Source organism: Opisthocomus hoazin, chromosome 20 (assembly GCF_030867145.1).
Source record: "Opisthocomus hoazin isolate bOpiHoa1 chromosome 20, bOpiHoa1.hap1, whole genome shotgun sequence".
NCBI lineage: Eukaryota > Metazoa > Chordata > Aves > Opisthocomiformes > Opisthocomidae > Opisthocomus > Opisthocomus hoazin.
The window spans coordinates 11,587,379-11,606,168 of record NC_134433.1 but is presented as its reverse complement, the minus strand read 5'-3'; the positions used below and the strand labels follow the sequence as shown (position 1 = coordinate 11,606,168).

Here is an 18,790-nt window from a genome sequence, read left to right as displayed (position 1 = left end):
CATGCCCCTCTCTGGCGAGGCTCCAGCAGCTGGAGAAGGTGCCAACGCCGTGCCCGCAGCCCCCCGCAGCCCCCCGCATCGGGATGCAGACCCCCGGGCAGGGCAGAGTCCCCACTGCCACCCCGGGATGTTTTTTCCCGCTGGGGGAAATGTCACCTTGCGACTGCGAGGCCTCGCGCTCGGATGCTCCTCTCTCCATCTCCTGCCTCGGCTTTGTTCTGCGTCTTAACCCAACCAGGCTGGCGGTCTTGAGAATAAACCCCGAGCCCTCAGCGCAGCCCCGGTTCCCAGCCCCGGTTCCCAGCTCCAGCGCTGCCGGCTGGAGGAAAAGCATCATCCAGGCTGGGAAACTGGGAGATCGAGGCGGAGGCAGGCGGCGGGGCTGCCGGCAGGGTTGCATCCCACCAAGGGGTAGCCTGTTAAGGTCAAGATCTACATCTTTCGTTTCTGGAGCTAAAAAAACAAAATGCAAATTCAAGAGCCTGTGGGCTAATGCAAAACCTATTCTTAAAGTTTTTGTCTTGTTAAGCAAGGAAATAGAGTGCCAAATAGGCTTTGTTAAGTGGCAGTCTAATTAATAATTTAAAATCTTGTAGCTGTCTTTCATTAGAATTTATCTGTACATCAACCACAAAATCAGTCAAACACACTCATTTATAAGTTAATGCCACTCCTGAATAATTCAACAGGCAGTTAGAGGAGGCCTCCATCCCAGCAAGACGCTCTCCCCTCCCCGTCTTGCCGTGGCCAGGTGTCCCCAGGGAGGGGGTTCCGGTCCCCAGCATTTGCCCCAAGCAGGGTGCAGAGGGGACACCCCACGCGGGGGACAAGGGGAGACGGAGAGAGCTGCTGCCGGGCTGCGAAGCCGGGGCCAAACCCCTTGGTGGGGCTCGGGGGCGGCTGGTTTTGTCGGGGGACGTGGCTGCGCTGGTGGGAGGCAGCGTAAGGTGATGGTGGCACTGCCAGCGCCTTCCCCGTCCCGCTGCCGGGGGCTGGGGCTGGGCTCGGGGCTGGGGGACGTGGCAGGGCTCGGGGGAAGCCGTGGGTGATGTCCATGGGGGAAGCAGCTCTGTGTGCCCGTGGCCGCACTGCGATGCCCGGGGGCATTTTGGGCCTCCTGCGCCCAGTGAGCTCCAGCCGCAGAGGCACCGGGCAGCCCCGGTGGGATTCAGGGAGGATTTTGGGCACTGGGACGTCATCGGTGGTGTGGCAGCGGGTGACAGCGCAGGGTGCAGCTCCAGCCTGGGCGAGGGTGTTGGCGGGGCCGGTGCTGTGCCGTGCACCCTGCTGGAGGTGGCCGCAGGCAGGAGGGCAACCCGCCGATGCAGGAGAAGGAGATTTCCAGGTCAAGGATGACACCAAGGTCACGGGCAGCCATGTCCCTGGCCCCGCCATCGCCCAGCCCATCAGCAGGGCATCCAGCCCCCTGTTCCTCCCTGAAGGGGAGCAGCTGGCGGGCAGGGTGTGGGCGAAGGCTGGGCTGTGGTTCCTGCACCGGGGAGCCAAGAGCCCAGAAACCTTTCTGCTTATAAAAGTTTAATTTCCTAAAGAGCTGAGAGGAAGCCACAAGCTCTCTGTGCCCGGCGAAACAAGGGGGGTGACTGGGGGGGGGTCAGGATGTGGCCCAGGCTGTCCCTGCAGTGATGCCAGGGGGTATGAGAGGGGCTTGGGCAGGCGAGACCTGCCTGGACCTGGATACAGAGCTGGGAGGCAGAGAAGCCATCACTGCTCGGTCACCTGTGCTGACGGAGCCCGGCAGGGTCTGAGCCGCGGCCACGCTCGCCTAAATGTTATTCCCACTTTTTGCCTAAAGTGCCGCACCAAGCGCCCCGCGGTCCCATCCGGGTGCCCGAGGCCATGGGTGCCACTCCGGGTGGCCTCGAAGCGCTGCCCTAAAAACACCAGTGAACCTGCCGGGGAGACATAAAACCAGGCGTTTTCCGGTGTGATTTCACACCCACCTTTCCCCAAGACACCTGCTGGTGCTGGAGCCAGCAGCGTGGGCCGGAGCCGCGGGCAGTGGGTTCTGTTGGGATGTCCCTGGGGGGCTCTGCTGGGATGTCCCCAGCTCCCAGCGGTGCCCCCGGCCAGCTCCGGAGCAGCGCGGAGGCAAATCCCCCCCTTGCAAAGGAGTGACCCAGGACACGGCCGCTTCAGCTCTGCACCACGGGGGACAGCCACCCATCCCGCTCTGCCCCATGTCAGGGCACCCCTGGGTGATGCTGCTTCACATCCCCACCCCGGGGAGCTGCTCCAGCTGCCCCCAAACAGCCAAAAACTCAGGCTTTGTTTGCGAAGTGCAACCCCAGGGCTCAGCCGCGTTCGGTGTGTACTCTGGTTATTAACGGCAGATTATGTCTTTAAAAGTGCTTTGGTGGAGCAGCAGGCAGCAGCAGGCAGGCGAGGTGCCGGCACCCGAGCAGCGGTGGCTGCTGTTTGGGTTCCCGGCGGGGTGGGGTGGGTGGGCGAGGTGCTGACCCGACCCGGCACCTGCTGAAGGAGGCTGGGGTCTGGTGTAAGAGCAACAAGTGGAAGGCCGCGGGGCAGAGCCGGGGGCCTGGCAGCAAGTGGGACATTGGTGGGGCTCAGCGAGGAGAAGCCAGGGGGGTCCGTGTGCTGGTGTGGGGAGGGGGTGCAGGACATGGCCCCTGGGGCACTGCTGGGATGCAGGAGGGTCCTTGTCCTCTCCAGCGAGGGTGCTGCTTCCCTGCTATTTCGGGTGACGCTGCCCAAGCCTAAGGAGGACGAGCCAGCTCGGCCCCAGGTCCCTCCGCCGGCAGCGCGGCTGCTGCTGTCCCCGCTCTGGATGTCAGCACCGTGTCCCATGTCCCAAACTGAGGAAGCGCAGATCCCCCGTACCATCCCCGCGGAACAGCATCGCCATGGAAACCCGCAGCCCTGCGCCTGCCGCCCGACAATCGGGGGGGACACTTTTAGGAATATTATTTTTACTGATGACAAATGATGGAGGCTCAGTGCTGATGGAGCCCGGCGCTGGGCATCGCCTGCCCTCCCCAGCAGCCGGTCTTTCTCTTGCCCGTTTCACCGAGGACAGGGCACGTGCCGCATGCCGATCGGGCAGCCGTGGCTCCGCTCGCCTGTTAGCTGTGGGCAGCAGCATCGGCAGATGCAGGACGGGAGAAGCAGGGGGCAATCTTCTTTGCGCAGATTAGGATTGGGGGGTTATTAAGCAGAAAATGCTCCATTTGGTGTAGAAAGCTCCTTTTCCTCTTTAGCAGCACATGTGCCCGCCGGCTGCTTGCTTCCCGGTGACGCTGGCACGGCAGCTCGGAGCCGGCCCAGCTTTGGCGAGCGGCTTTTTGCGATGCTCCTGCCTGGGCTGGTAGTGCAGTGACCGTGCTGGTGGCTGCCAGCACCAAAAGCCGGTTGCGCTCAGAGCCACGTCTCTCCTCGGCTCGTGGCCGGCAGGGTGGGATGGCAGTGGGTTTCAGCCTCGGAGAGGTGATGGCATGGTGGGCTGCGGGGCTGCGGTGGTCCATCAGATCCCAACGGTGCCTGGCCATGGTGAGAGTGGGGCACCGGAACCGGAGGGCGTCAGAGATGCTCCACGTGCACACGACGTCCCAGCATCACCATCTCATGGGCAGGCTGCGGGTGTTGTTTACTGGGGAGCAGCAGCAGGAGGGAATTTGGCTGCTGCGCTGGCAGGGCTCCTCACGGAGGCAGCCCTGCAAGCGGAGGGGAGGTGCCAGCAGCTCTGCCAGCCCCGTGTGCTGCACTTAGGAACCACTTTTTTTTTTTTTCCAGCTATCTTTGCACCGGTGTTTGCACTGGTTTGCTCAGGGAAACCCCGGCCCCGTGGCCACGGAACCCCCCACGGTGCCACCTGAGGGGTGCAAAGCCCATCCTCACGCAGGGAGAATATCCCAGTGCTTTTTGGCTCTGCGACGAGACCTTCGCCCGCCTGGGCACCAATGAGCATCTGGGCATGGGGTGTTGCCTTGCGCAGGGCAGAGCCCCTCTGATCGCCTGGTGTGAAGGCAGAGGGGGGACAAAGGCTGCTGGCTGCGTCTGCTGCCCATCGCTGCAAGTTCCTGCCGCCAAATTCATCAGCCCGTGGTACAGCCACCCCGCGGGCAGCACACCGGAGCGGGGAGAGGGGCCGGGATGATCCCCTCGCGGCAGGGATGTGCCAGGGTGTTTGTGCTAACAAGGCCGCCGTATTATAATTTCAATGGAATTTAAAAAACAAAATAGTCCTCAGACAAACGGCTCTGCAGTGCCTCTGCCAGGGCCTAAGATCTGCTGCTATCTATTTTTTAATAATTGAGGGTAATAAATATGTATTTCTTTCTCCTTTCTCTCCGTACTCTGCAGCTTGTCAGCTCCCTGCGTCTCTCCTCTGATCAGACCCCATCTTTGCCGTGCAGAAAGAAAAAAAAGAAAGAAAAAAAAAAAGGGGGGGAAAAAGGAGAGAGGGGAAAAAAAAAAAAGATCCTTTAAGCAAAAAGGATTAAAGCCTTAAAAGTAGGTCTGCCCGAGCCACTCGGCTCTCCCTGCTCCCCGCCAGCCACAGCCGGGGCCAGGGAGGGCTGTGCCGGGGCGAGAGGAGCATCCCCGGGCTCCCGGCTCCGGCTGGGGGGGGTTTGTGGGTGCAGAGCCCGGCTGGGCAGCGGCGAAACCCCCGGGGAGCCGGGCTGCAGCTGGGCAGAGCAACTTGGCAAACCGCTGCTCGGAGCCGGGGCTGCTTCGGCGGCGATGGTTTCCTAGCACTTTATTCCCTCCGCTTTTCGGATGGGGACATTGGCCTGAAAATGGGGGGGGGGTTGATAGCAGGGGCGAGTGCGGGGCAGGCTGTGGGACCCCCCCCAGCCCTGGCCGGGATGCTGGGGCGGAGAAGGCACTGGTGTGAAGGAGGCGGCTATTTATAGCTTCCCTCGGCTTTTGTTCCTTTTCCAGTAGAGCTCTTCTCGAAATAGAAACAGCGTCGACTGCGTGGCCGCTCCGGGGGCCTTGGCTGGGGGGGGGGGGGCACCTCCCGGCCCGGGGCGCGGGGACACCCCCTCCCACGAGGTGCCGTGACGTGGGGCATCCCCCCGTCCTGCATCCCTTGAGATGGGGCTGGGGTGGGATGGGGAGGGGGAGCCGCCCCACTGCATCCCCCCCTCCCCATGCTGGCGATGCTGGTCCCCACCCCCGAGGTGGGGTGGGGAAGGGTTCTGGGGGGAGCAGCTCTTCGGGGGGGCGGCACTGGGTGCCCCCGGGGAGAGTGGGTGCAGCCCTCGGGAGCACCCTGGCAGGGTCCGTCCCTCTTCTGCAGCTCAGCCCTTGCCTCTGCTCTTCCCTCCCAGCATCCGACCCGGCCCCCCCCCCCCCATCTCTGATCAATATAGCTGGGAAAAAAACAAAACAAAACAAAGTAAATATTTAATACGATCCAGGGAGCCACGGCGAGCGCTCCCCCCGTCTGTCTCCTCCGCCAGCCGCTCGCAGCAGCTCCCCGGCCCTAATGAGCCTGAGTGCAGCAGGGATCGATGGCGAAGGCAACCTCCGCAGAGGGGTCAGCTCCGCCATGGCCCCCCTGCCCATGGCCCCCCTGCCCGCACTGTGCCGGAGCTGGGGCTCGGCCCTGGCACCCCCCAGGGCTGCCTGCCTTCCTCCTCCTCCTCCTGCCCTGCTTTTCCCTCCCTGCGTCCCCTTGGTACTCTCGGGCTCCTGGGAGGGACAAGGGCTCTGCTGCTCCAGTCCTGCTGCCACACAGGGCATGAGCTGTGTCGGGCGTCAGCTCCGAGCTGGGGGCTTCCACGTGGGTGTGGGATGGGGTGCGTGTCAGGTGTCTGTCCCCACACTCAGCCAGCAGCTCCTGGTGGATGGGGGTGTGGAGCCCAGGGGGACCCCAAACACCCCTGGAGCTGGTGCCAGCTTCCTAATTGGTGCCAAGATGCTGTCCCCACTCGTGGTGTGACCGGACCTGCCTCCTCCTCCTCCTCCTCCACCTCGGCAGCCTCTCTCCCCCTCGCCTCAGTCCCCACTGGGGACCTGCATCCTCTGGTGTTCCCCAGAGACCCCGGGCACTGACGCTGTTTGGAAAAGCAGCGGTGCCGGGCGGCTGGCAGATTCACCCCAGTGATGCCGACGTGGGAACTGCCTCACCCCGCCGCGTCTCCGCATGTCCTCTGAGTTCGGATGGTCCCTGTCACTCCGATGCCAACGCCAACAGAGGGGCACTCACGAATGGGAGTTGCCAAACTTTCTGTCGCCCTGACACAGACAGCCTCCGCCGGACGAAGCGCTCGCTGTGCCCCCCAGCCTGCGCCATCGGTTTAGGAGAGGGGCCAAGCCGTGCCCCCGGCCAGGGGTTCCGTCGGACGGACCTGCGCATCACCACGCAGCCTCACCCCGCCCCGGGCCGTGGCTGGTTTCCCAGCGGGATGCAGACGTGGCACACTGGAGGCAAAACTCGAGAGGAGCACCCGGCTGTGCCTCCCTGCCACCATTAGCGCCTTGCAAATTGTTTTTCTGTGAAAAAGTCAATTGCCCTTGGTGGTGCCTGGGATGAACCCAGGGCCGAATGCTGTCCCCGAGGTGGGACGAGAGGAACAGCCGCCCTGCCCAGCGCCCCTTGCCCAGCCCTGCCAGACCTCCAGCGCCGCGAAGCCCCGGCGAGGCTGTGCCTGAGGATGGCAACTGGATTTACAGATGGAAAACAACCTGGTGTGCCCCAAGCATGGTGAGGAGAAGGTCCATCTCATGTCTCAAGGTGATTCCGAGCATCTTCCTGCAGCTCCTGGGTCTCTGGGCAGGCGGGGGGGTGCAGCGGTGCCGGGGCAGGACACCCCGTGGGAAGTTCGGCAGCAGCAGCAGAAGCCGGGACAGCGGTGTGGGTCCTGCGCCACGGACGCAGGCTTGTGGCAAGGTGCCGAGGAAGTTTTGCAGCAGCATTAGAAAATGTTGACATGTTTTTTTGAAACAATTTCAGATCTGATATCTGCGCCAGATTGAGTTTGTAACCAGCTTTATTGTTTAAGCCTGCTGGGATTTCATCAAAGGCGTCTGCTGTTTACCCAGAACCATTTCATTGGAGAAAACAGCAAACAGACCTGCATTTCTATCTGATTTCACTTTTTCCTTTTCCTCCTGAATTTAAGTGCTTGTGAAAAGCATGGCTGATAAGGCAGAGCAATGTGGATAAATCCCGAGGACCGGTTTGGCGGAGGCTCCACCAGCTGCTCCGTGTTTATTAATAGACCGAAGGCAGTTGTGGGACCGGCTGCCGGGCTGCCCTGGCAGGTTTCGGGATCTCCATCTCAGCAGGCAGAGCCGGGTTCTGGCTCCTCGGGATGCTGAAGGCCGGGGAGAGGATCCACACACTGTGCTTTTTTACTGCTTTCAGTGCAATTTCAGATTTAAGCTATGAAGGAGCCGATGTCTGTCCCTCCCTAGGGAGCGGCAGTGACCCCAGCAAGCGATGTGCTCTGTGACACCACGACAAGCCTGGCCAAAGCCAACGCAGCCACGGGAAGCAGAGAAAGATGAAGGAGAAAACAAACTAGAAAGGAGTCTGGTGTACACTGCGTTAATCCTCCTCGCACCTTGGTCCCCGGGGGCTGCAGCAGCTGCCTGCCAGGCTCTGCCTTCTGCCCATCACTGACCTTGGAAACATGCTGGGGAGGAGGGTTGGGGGCTCAAAATGGAGCCCGGGAGGGTGTTACAAGGAGCTGACCTGGGGGCTGTGGCCCTTCCACCGTGGACGGCTCTGCCCTGGACATCCTTCCCACAGCTGCGTCATGGGTGCTCCTCACGGTCACCCGTCACCAGCACCATTTTTCCCTGGCGTTTGGCATGTTCCCTGCTTGCGAATGCTCATCCCTACCTTCTCTGACCTTTGGGATGGGGACACGACGGGCTGGGGCTGGTGGAACGCACCCCACTGCCTTTCCCCAAGCCCCTTCATCATCTCCCGGCCGCGCCGGGGGCCAGCACTCCCTGGGCAGTTTGTGCCGGCGGCACCTCGCCGGCGCTCCGAGGGCTTGTCTCTTCCATCGATCACACCTGCACGGTGACAATGTAATTTTTATCTCCGGTTGTTTATTTCTCAGACAGAACTACTTGTAAATTCCGAGAAGAGTATATATCCCCGCGCGTGACAGATCCAGCACACGGCGATTAATCTGCCCTCTGAAGACCTGAATGCAAAAGTGTCCCGGTGTCACTCCTGGACGGGGTGTCGAGCCCTGGGGCAGCACTCGGGGGATGTGCAGGGACCCGGTGGCAAAGCGTGCCCTGGTCCAGACGATGCTCCCCTGCTGCTTATTGCGCCGGCTGTCAGCTCCGGTGGTCCCTGTCTGATGCTCGCAGCTACTCCGGCTCTCCAGGCTCAGGCTCCATCTCCTCTTTTTGGGAGGTTTATGCAAATAGGGCGCTTTTTTTTTTTTACTTCTTTTTTATTTTTTAGTTCCTTGCTGCTGCTGCTCCGCCGTGCCCCAGATAGCAGAAGTGCTGAGGACAGGCGTTTGCGTCAGGTCCTGCGGCACCCGTGTCCCAGCCGGCCGGGTACTGAGGAGAGCAAGGATGCAGCGAGGGGATGTCCCAAGGGGAAAAGGAGGAAAGAAGCCGATAAAGGCTGAGGATGGAGAGGTAAAGGTCCTTTAATGGGCGATACCTCCGCACCACGCTAGCAAGGATGAGCACTGGTGCCCAGTGGGCACAGGGCTGTCCCCAGCCTGGGCACGGATGTGTCCCCATCGAAGGGCAGGATGGGGATCAGGGTGTCAATCTGGGCTCTGCAGCAGCCCGCAGCCCTCTCGGCAACACCCCCCGTGCCATAAAGCTGCTTATTTACAACCTCCTACTCGGGAGCATCTGGGAAGCGAAGCGCGTCATTTCCAGAGAGAGCAAAATGCTGCATATTTCAGTGTCTTTTGAATTTTTTAGGTTTCCCTGAACTGTGCTAATGGGTTGGTGGTGGCGGGGGGGAGGCAAGGGCCCAGCCCCACTCCCGGCCTGCCTTGCTGCTCCGCCGCGTGGCCATGACTGCATTGCTGCTCTTAAAATATTCAGTGCTGTTGGCCACAATTTCACAGCGGGTCAAAGCACGCCGAGCCAGCAAGAAGGAGGGAAAGTGTGACAACGAGATTAACCCTGGCCCGGCAGGTCCCTTCCACGCTCGGCAGGCTGAGCACGATGTGCTGCAGCCGCCTCGTCCCAGGGGATGGGCAGCAAGGTTGGGGGGGGGCCGCGGCACCCATCATGTCTACGGTCGCCCCATCTTGCTACGTCCATGGCGTTACCTCCAAAATGCTACGAAGGGGCAGTGGGAGCATCCCAGGTCCCACTGGGAGGGCTGAGCATCCCCTGGGCTCCAGCATCTCCCCCAGGCAAGGGGTGCTCCTCTCCTTGCTCCAAGCTGCTGCAGAGCCAGAGCTGTTCCAGGTGCCTGGCATTGCCCTGGCCCCGCCGCTGGACGAAGGGCTGGGGATACCCCCCAGGTCTCAGGGGCATTGCTGAGAGTTCTCCGCATTTCTGCACCCTGAGACGTGGTTCCCAGGCCTTGCACAACCATCAGTTAGTGCTAATGATGGAGTGGCAGATTTACGCCGCGAAAGAGCAGCCGCTTGAGCCTAGAGGGGATTGTGGATGGGGATTTAATAATCCTGCCGTCAGCCCAGAGTTTGCTCTGCAGTTGCTGGCTTCTCTGCCAGGATTTTCTAAGAAAACTTCTGGGGCTGGGGGAAAAAAGAATGAAGCAAAGCAAGTGGTCTGTGCCACCCGTGCCAAGGGGAGCTGGTGGGAGGTGTCTGTGCACCAGTGTGGAGCCCGGGATGGATGCTGCAACAGGTGACGGGTCCATGCCAGGCTCAGCCCCGGGAGCCTCATGGTGTCCAGAGGCTGGAGATCCCCAGCAACTGCCCTTTGCATGGGCTGTGTGCCCTGGAGCTGGGCTGCGCTGCACCACCAGCTTGGCCAAGGCTTGGCCTGGAGTCCTGCACCTTCACTGGCTTCTTGGTCCTGTGCCATAACTTTGGAGCTCACCAACAGTGGCATGGGTGATCTGCAAAGCCCTTCTTCTGGGGGAACATAGTGAACAAAGGGTGAGGAAAAGGCTGAGGTACTTAATGCCTTCTTTGCCTCAGTGTTTAATAGTAAGACCAGTTGTTCTCAAGGTACCCAGCACCCTGAGCTGGAAGACAGGGTTGGGGAGCAGAATGAAGCCCCCGTAATGCAAGGGGAAATGGTCAGTGGCCTGCTACACCACTTAGACACACGCAGGTCTACAGGGCCGGATGGAATCTGCCTGAGGGTGCTGAGGAAGGTGGCTGAGGTGCTCACTGAGCCACCTTCCATCATTTATCAGCAGTCCTGGCTAACCAGGGAGGTCCCAGTTGGCTAGAGGTGAGCAAAGGTGACACCCGTCTACAAGAAGGGTTGGAAGGAGGATCCAGGGAACTACAGGCTTGTCAGCCTGACCTCGGTGCCGGGGAAGGTTATGGAGCAGCTCATCTTGAGTGCCATCCCGTGGCACTTGCAGGACAACCAGGTGATCAGGCCCAGTCAGCATGGGTTTATGAAAAGCGGGTCCTGCTTGACTAATCTGACCTTCTATGACAAGGTGACCCATGTAGTGGATGAGGGAAAGGCTGTGGATGTTGTTTACCTGGACTTTAGCAAAGCCTTTGTCACCGTTTCCCACAGCATTGAGAAACTGTCTGCTCATGGCTTGGATGGGCGTACACTTTGCAGAATAAAAAACCGTCTGGATGGCCGGGCCCAAAGAGTTGTGGTGAGCGGAGTTAAATCCAGTTGGCAGCCGGTCACAAGTGGTGTTCCCCAGGGCTCAGTACTGGGGCCAGTTCTGTTTAATATCTTTATCAATGACCTGGAGGAAGGGATCAAGTCCATCCTCAGTAAGTTCGAAGACAGTACCTAGTGAGGCAGGAGTGTTGATCTGCTTGAGGGTGGAAAGGCTCTGCAGAGGGATCTCGACAGGCTGTGTTGATGGGCTGAGGCCAACTGTATGAGTTTCAACAAGGCCAAGTGCCAGGTCCTGCACTCAGGTCACAACAACCCCATGCACGCTACAGGCTGGGGAAAGAGTGGCTGGAAAGCTGCCCGGTGGAAAAGGACCTTGGGGTGTTGGTCGACAGCCGGCTGAACATGAGCCAGCAGTGTGCCCAGGTGGCCAAGCAGGCCAACGGCATCCTGGCTTGTGTCAGGAACAGTGTGGCCAGCAGGACCAGGGCAGTGATCGTCCCCCTGTACTCAGCACTGCCGAAGCTGCACCTCGAGTACTGTGTTCGGTTTTGGGCCCCTCACTACGAGAAGGACATTGAGGGGCAGGAGCATGTCCAGAGAAGGGCAACGAAGATGGTGAAGGGTCTGGAGCACAAGTCTGATGAGGATTGGCTGAGGGAACTGGGGTTGTTTAATCTGGAGACAAGGAGGCTGAGGGGAGACCTTATTGCTCTCTACAACTACCAGAAAGGAGGTTGTAGCGAGGTGGGTGTTGGTCTCTTCTCCCAGGTAAGAAGTGATAGAACGAGAGGAAATTAACTCAAGTTGCATCAGGGAAGGTTTAGATTGGATATCAGGAAAAATTTCGTCACCCAGAGGGTTGTCCAGCACTGGAACAGACTGCCCAGGGAAGTGGTTGAGTTACTATCCCTGGAGGTATTTAAAAGATGTGGTGTTTAGGGACACCATTTAGTGGTGGGCTTGGCAGTGGTAGGTTAATGGTTGGACTCGATGATCTTTAGAGTCTTTCCCAGTCTAGACAATTCTGTGATTCTATGGTTGTCCTTGCATCAAAATGTAGCGTTGCTTGCAGGAGGTGCTGCAGCTGATGGATGCTCTCCTAGAGTTCTAATGATGCTATGGCTGAGATGTTGGGATGTCCTCAGGGGTCAGCCCCTGGCACCCCACTGACCTCCAGGAACAAGAGGCAGCTGCTGGGCTGGGGGCTGTGGCAAGGAGCCCCCAGCGTGGTGACCCTCGTCCATCCCAGGCAGCCACCTCCAGCCCGAAGGCAACCAGCCCCGTGGTGACAGCGCCGGCACTGCCCCATCCCTGAGCACACCTGCTCAGCACCGAAACCTTGTTCCCCAAATGTGCATGGGCGTGTTGGCATCTCTGCTGCGGTCGGGGGCCAGACTGGTGGTACCCCCCTCGAGCCAGCCCCGGGGTGCCCTCCCGCACCCCGCGCCAGAGGCAAGATGGGCTCTTCTCCCTAATTCTTCTTGATCCCTACTAATGTACCAGCAGATGTTCTCATTATCCATTTAAACATATAATCCTCCCCCAAATCCCACTAAGCTCCTGGCCTCCCCCATACCTCGTGGCAGTGCGTTCCACAGGTTAATTATGCATTTTTAATTAATCACCGAGCAGAGAGTGACCCATGAATAAGGGATGCCAAGCTCCAGCAGCTGGGAATAGTCGGGAAGCCGTCCCCAGGCGGGACCGCGCTCTCCCTGAATAGCAACACCATCTTTAAAAATCCCTGGTTCGTGGATCTGCCATGACCAGAGGGTGGGAGGGAGCCATGCCTGTGTGGACGCAACTCCCCGCGCCCCGTGAGCGGTGACGTCCCGCACCAAATGGGGAGGAACCGCATCCCCGACGGAGCTGTCTGGGTCCCACCTGGGAGTGATGGACCAGGCGCAGGGGAGAGGAGGAGCGAGGCAGAGAGGGAAAAAAATCACATGTTGTTTTTAAAAGGCATTTTTGAGTGAACGCTGAATAGGGTTTGGGAAAATTACCTTAAAGGCCTGTTCTCTGCAGGGACGGAGCTTTTCATGGAGCACGAGTATTTTGAAACTTAATTGCACATTTGCACGGGCTAGTGTTTTTATTTCTCTCAGGTCTCTGAGGTGGTCTTTGAAGATTGCTGTCTCTCTGTAATGGTTTTCTTTATCTCAAATAAATTCCGCACACCTGCAAGGTGGAGCTGCTTGAGAGAAATGATGTCGAAATTGGCTCTCGATTTAATAAATCTGCAAATGGAGCTGGGATGCAGAGAGGCGAGGTGGCTGGTGGGGCCGGCTGCGCCTCCTCCCCGCTCCCCACCTCTCCTCTCTGTTCCCCTCTCCTGCCCTCTCCATCAGCTCGTTTTCAGCCTCTCTGCGGGCCAGGGCAAGGACAGGGCTGAGCGATCAGGGTCTAGATGCTGCCTTTACCCCCGGCAGCCGCTGCTGGCATGTCTGAGGGGCCTCCAGCCGAACGCCCTGCAGTGCAGACCCCTCTAACGCCAACCCAGCTGCGTGTCGCCCCGGCACAAACCCATCCGTGCTTCCAAAAGCTGCTGTCGAGCGAGCATTTAGAGCCCTGCCATGCGCCGCGAGCGTGCCGTTCTGCTTGGCTGTGCCGGCCGGAGACGATGCTACAAGCCGAATGCCAACTATCCCAAGGAGCTTCCAATGCCATTTTCTATCCCGGCCTCAGGTTTGGAGTTCGGAGCTGTGGCTTGCTCCGGTAGCTCCTCCTGCATCGACCACCACATGCCGCGGGCCATTGGTCCTGGTCCGGTAATCCGCACCATGGCTCCTCAGCTCACGGGGAGATGTTTAGCCGGCTCTCTGTTTTGGAAGCAGGGCAGAGCACCGGAGAAAAGCCTGCGGGCAGAGACAAATCCCCGGGCGGACGGGGCAGCGTGTGCCGGGCAGCCCCTGCTGTCAGGCGGAGAGGGATGGGCGGCCGCAGGAGTACACAGACAGGTTAATGGCAGCCGCAAATGCTGCACAATTGGATTTTGCCTCCTCATTTCTTCAAGAATCAGCATCTCTCCCTTGCTCAGAAACCTGATGGTCCCACTCCTCTCCCCAAGAGCCTCAGTGGCGGTGGGGTGACCTGTCACCTGTGGAAAGCACCCAAAAGGCCGCTCAGAATGCTCCTTGCCGGGCTCCCCAGACACGAGGTTACCCGCAGAGGCCGTGCCGCCTCTTGCACAAACCCCGGCTGCTTGTGCTCGCTCGGCTTCAGGCGAACAAGACGCCCGGTGATTTTATTGCATTGCTGGATTTTGTTCCACTCTGTTATTCCCACGATTTAATTTGCTGCTGCGGAGGCAGGAGCCGACCCAGACAGAGCTCCCACACCACCCTTGCTGCTCCGGTGGGACCATGACCTTGTCTTGGTATCTCACTTAGCCCTTGGCTGGGTAATTTGGTGCCGGCGTGGGAGCCAGGCGCTCGTCTTCCTCCCACTGAGCATCCCAGTGCAGTCTGACTCCCTTGCCTGAGCCAAATCCTCGCTGTGCTCCACTTTTAATCATTGACCTTGTAAATTCTTTCAGGGAGAGCATCCGTCTTCCCAGCTCCTTCCTCTTTCTTTCTCACACGATTGTGTCCTTCCATTCTCATCTCCCTGAGTAGCTGTCGAAGTTTTGATGCTGTGTGCATCACCATGGTACCTGAACCCCTGGGCAGAGCAGAAATGTGCGTCCCTGTTATGCAAACCCTCCCCGAGTTTTAGTCACGCTCGCCGGTTCAAGGTGTCAGTTGGGAAACGGCACTTCATGTTTCTTCTTCCCTGCTTCTCAGACTTATGTAAAAAACACCTCGGGCTCTCCTGAACCGGTGGTTTCTTGGCCTGTTTTCTCTTTGTGCTGGAAGCTGGGTGGTGGTGGGACTGGGAGCATCCCATCTTTCAGTGCGAGTGGTCTTTGATTGTACAAACCTATACAGTGGCACCGATGCCGTGCTCCTCACTGCCGGCACCGCAGCTGGACCAGCCCTGGGACCGCGGCTTCATCACACCCCCATCCCTTAACAGAGACACGGAGCCGTTCCCGGTGTATCAGGAACCGCAGCTGGGAGCTCCGTGAGCGGCCGCAGGGCAGAGGCGGCCGGGAAGGCTGCTGAAGCCTCGGTCTCTCTGGATCGACAGCCACAGCTCTTCTCCCCTGCCGCCCGCGCCATCGCCTCTGCCCCGTGATTGAATTAGGGGGCTGTAACCCGCCTCCCTCCCGGCCCCGGTCCCCGCCGCGCTGGGCTCAGATGCTGAACTTGAGAGCCATAATTTAATAAGTCTCAGGCAGACAGCGCGCTCGGATAGCCGTCGGGATCTCTCGCCTCCTCCCTGCCCAGCAATGCACCGATTTAACGCTCCCAAGCGACAGCTGGGATTTTGCCCGGGATTTTTGGTCCGCTGGGATGCATTGCTCTTTTCCCAAAGCAGGAAGCTCATGGGGTGGGCCAGGAGCAGGAGTGGGACCGTATGGGCTGGGATGTTTGCCTGCGCAGCGCTTCGTTAGGCTGGTCCTTCGTTTGCAGGGGGAAGCAGTGGCGGGGAGCAGAGGGACCCCATGTCTTTATGGCAGCAGCCGCTCTCGGGCTTCCTGGGCACAAGGAGTTAAAAGTTGCAATTAGTAAAGTGCTGACGATGGGAAGGTGGGGTGGGAAGCGAGCAGCGCTAAATGAAACGTAAAAGGTTATTCCAATAAGCGGCAGCGCGGTTTCCAGCTGCGCTCGCTTTCCTGGGAGCTGGGGGAAGAGGGATGGGGTGCAGGGAAGGGCAAGAGACGCCGGGCGGGATGAGGGATGTGGCTCGAGGATGCTCAGGCGCTGGCAATGCCTGCGGCACACAGGGACTGCTCCGTGCCCTTGCTGGGAGAGTGACAGCATGAGAAAATTGGGCAGGAGTTTCTTTGTAAGCGTCCCCAGAGGAAGCCCCTTGGAGGCCGGCAGAAGCTTGGCACTTACTGGAGTGAAAAATATGGCAGGGGAGTCAAAGCAGGCGAGCCCTGAGCACGCACCCAGATGGGAGCGTGGTGGTGTGGGTGCTGCCCGTTCTGCAGCCCTGGTGGCTCCTCTGCAGGGCCCAAATTCTCTGGCAGGCATGGAGCCCCCCACGTTTGCACGGCGAGGTGTTTGGGGAGCGGTGTGAGCCACGCTGCTTTGGGCAGGGGATCCTTGTAGCATGGAGAGCCGGCCGTCAGCCGCAGCAGGGGCTGCAGGGGGGAGCGGAGCTGGGAGCCGGGCTGGAGAGGAGCTGAGCAGGATGGAGGTTCCCGGGAAAGGCGTTTCTCTTCCCGCTGAGCAGGCAGGAGCCCGGGCAGGTGGAGGCAGCCGGCGGTGGGCTCTCCCTGCCAGACGCTGCTGTTCCAGCTCTCTGCTGGTGCAACATCACGGTGCTATTATTAGACTCCAGTAGGTCTCTGTGGGTAGCTGTGAACTCCCCGATGCCTCCAGCAGCTCAGCAGACACCACAGCAGAGCGGGATCTACCAGCACTGGTGGGGACAAGAGGTCCCAGTGAGCTCAGAGGGGGTGTGGGTGGCAGTGAGGGGCCACAGAGCCCCCCCAGCATGAGAGCACAGGGAGCCGTGCACCACAGCCTGCGCTGGAATAGCAAAAGGCTAACGAGAGGTTTGGCTGATGAGGAGGGCAGAGAGGCCCTCGGAATGCCAGCAGCAAGGAGGGCAGAGCTTGGGGGTCGATGGTGGCTGGGACAGGTGCTGCCCCGGCAGAGATGCAGGACACAGGGCTCTGCGTGAAGCCGCACCAGCCGCACCTGAAAACCACATCTGAATTTCACAGCATCGCTCTGAAATGGAAACACGGTGGTCCATCACCGCCATCTTCGGCAGGAGGCATGGGGGACACTGCGACGCCCCATCCCACACTGGAGGAGGGCTGGGGCTGAGGGGACACGGCGTGTCCCTGCTCCCACCCTCTCCCCCAGCCTGATTTCCAAGCAGGATTGTTTAAATGCCTTTTATGTTGTGACTCAAATGATGAAAGGCCCGAAAATGGGACTAACAAAGACGAGTTGTACTTCAGAATAAAAAACCCATGAAAGCAGCAGATGCTGTCATAGGAATAAATTGTATCAACAGCGATCAGATGGGAAGTGAAAAGTCAGAACGGAGTTGCTCCCTCTTTCCCGTTTCCAGTGAAAATGTCTGGGTCCGTGAATTTAGCCAGAATCAGGTAGGATGAAAGGCTTTGTCTGACAAGGCATTTCAAAGCATCCAGGAGCCTCCGGAGAAAATGTGGCCACTTGGACAGGGAAACAGAGCCCCTCAGTTTTAATGAGCATTTCAGTTGCCTTCCTTTATCCTTCTGCCAAGATCTTCCTTTTCTTTTTTTCCCCCACCCCTAAAAAAACCCGATTTCTGCTGTTTGTGATTTGTTTTAACTTTGCAAAACGTGCATTTAAGCAACGCGACGTGAGGAGGCCGAGGGTAAACCATCCCTGTCGCTCCATACAGCCTGGCCTGTTGCTTCTTGCTGTAAATATCTCCCCGCTGCTGCCAGCCCAGCCATTTCGGCTGCTGCCGGGTCGGCACCATGTGCCTGCGGCTGGGACCCTGGTGCTGGCACCCTGGCATCGGGACCATGGCGTCGGCATGGCTGCAGCCCCCTGACAGTGCTGGGAAGGGCAGTGGGGGCCAGGGGGAGAGCAGCTGCCCCCCCAGCCTCCTCCAGCCCCGTTTGCGGGAGCCGAGCCGTCCATCATAGATGCTCCTTTGGGGATGGGTTGTGTATTTTAGGAACAGCCCGGCTGAGCATCAGCGAGAAGAGCTGCATTCCCAAAGGCTGCGTCTGGTCCCCCCAGACCGGTTTGCACAGCCTGCCCAGTCCCAGAAGGATGCTAGCAAACTGGAAGGGGGGAGGGAAAGATGCTTGCTCACTGTGTATGGAGCAGGATTGCTTTCGAAGGCAGATGGCAGCGCCTAAAGCAAACCCTTCCCGCACTCCGTGAACGAGCGGGAACAAACCCCGCGGCCATCCCACATCCCCCTCCCTGCTTCTGCTGACTCAGCAGCTCCCAAAAAACGGGGGTTGCTGCCCCTACAGCCAGATGATGCCCCCAGTGCACTCCCCAGCTCCTCCTGGCGCAGCCGGGTCAGATGCTTTCTCTGCTTGGCCGTACCCCGCTTCTCTCCATCTCACAGTATTTTTCCGCAGCAGTATTCCTAAGAGGAATTTTGGGCTGTGGGGTCCAGCTCGTCCATCCCCAGAGGAACATGGAGAGGCTCGGGTGCTACCAGAGTGGAGGTGTGCATGTGCCAGCCCACAGTACACCCCTCTTTGGATGCAGCTGGGGTTTTTTTTTTCCTTACATTTCTAGCTCAGTCCTCGGACAGTCTTGGGGGATGGATTGGCGAGGGTCCGATGCCCGACTTGTCCATCTCACTGCTAGCACAGACGAACACTGGTGCGAGTGGCTTTACGCCAAGGCATGTCTTGCGCTCACGGTTATTACCTAGCGGAGAAGGGATCATAACAGGATTTATAACGACTTACTGAGAAACAGGCTCTGATTAGCTTAAAGGGAAGCGATGGGAGTCATGCGAGGGGCGTTGGCAGCCGCCAGCAGCAGGGAAGGGCTCCAAAAAGCAGAGGGTGAATGACCCTGGCCCCCCCGCACCCCCCCACTGCAGCAGCTGGGCCATGGCTGCTGTGCCATGCACTGAGCAGGAGCCCTGCCAGTCGCGGGGAAAGCGAGGACGTTGACTTTGAGTTTTTAATTGGCTCCTAAAGCAGTAGGAAATCACTGGAACCAGCAGAAGGGCAGGACTGTGGGGCCGGCATGATGTCCTCCTCACCCCCCCTCCACATTTAGGGGTGCTCTGGTAGCTCCGGCAGCACCTCCCTGCCCATACGCTCCCCTCCAGCCCCTCCATGTGCTCACGTGTGGCCCCACGCTGTGGTGACAGCCCGGTCCCTCACTGCTGCTGCGAGAATCGCCTCAATTCCCATACACCTCCTTTGGTCCATGAATACTTTTCCTGGCCCTCCACTCTGTGCACAGAAACATTGTCCTCCCTCCCCATCGGTCACAAACCACCCGAACAATCCACCCGGTTTGGGGCTGGGGTCACATCCTCC

The 18,790-nt window shown here is 59.4% G+C and overlaps 1 protein-coding gene across 1 annotated transcript in view; it reads left to right on the top strand.

The window, feature by feature from the left end:
• The window catches only part of RTN4RL1 (reticulon 4 receptor like 1), a 34,304-nt gene that overhangs the window by 804 nt on the left and 14,710 nt on the right, over nt 1–18,790 (top strand). The window lies entirely within an intron of this gene.